The following is a 761-nucleotide window of genomic DNA, read 5'->3' as shown; positions in this document are numbered from 1 at the left end:
CCCCTTCCCCCCCCCGCCACATCTCTTGTTCAGCTGAGACTGCTTTTCTGGGAGCAGGCAGAAAGTCAACATTTTTTTCCAGATTAAAAAAAACCAACAATACAATTCAAGATGTCCACGGGCTCGGGACAGCCAGGCGAGGCTGCCGGTGCCCCGGGGACTCGCCGGGAATGTCCCCACCACGTTCAGAACAGGGTGGTGTCACCAGTATCGGTGTATTTTAAGTTTTTATCAAATAAAACATATCCTTAGATGCTTCAGGTACACCTCAGACCTTCAAACTGGGGCACAGACACAGCCCTTGGACTGAAACGGGATCAGAGTGGGACTGAGCTCCCATCCTGACCCCTCCGCACAGTCCAGCCCCGGTGCCAGACCCGGCTGAGCACCACGTCGGCCGTCCAGGCACAGCTCTGAGCACCCAGGGGTGTTCGGCAAAACGCCGGGGATTTGAAACCAGGCAGTGAGCCCTCTTGCTTTTAAAAGGAAATAAATGGATGAACTCAGCATGGGGGTGACGTAACGTGTCCCGATAAAAGGGGTGAGACGATGCAACACCTTCAGGAGGCTTCTCCAGCAGCAGCCATCGACTCCTGGGGTAAAGAGCGTTTGATTACACATTGTAAAGTGCTGTAGAAACAACATTGATCAAAAAAAGCCGCTCGGAGCAGGAGGAGAGGAGACAAGGCCAGTGGGAGTCACTGCAGGGTGTGGGCAAGGCAGTTCAGCTTTGGCCAGGAACGGGGGGGGGGCTTTAGCCC

Source organism: Pterocles gutturalis, unplaced genomic scaffold (genome assembly GCF_000699245.1).
Source record: "Pterocles gutturalis isolate BGI_N339 unplaced genomic scaffold, ASM69924v1 scaffold6036, whole genome shotgun sequence".
NCBI classification, from domain to species: Eukaryota; Metazoa; Chordata; class Aves; order Pterocliformes; family Pteroclidae; genus Pterocles; species Pterocles gutturalis.
The sequence above is the reverse complement of the archived record's forward strand: the minus strand, read 5'-3'. Positions refer to the sequence as shown.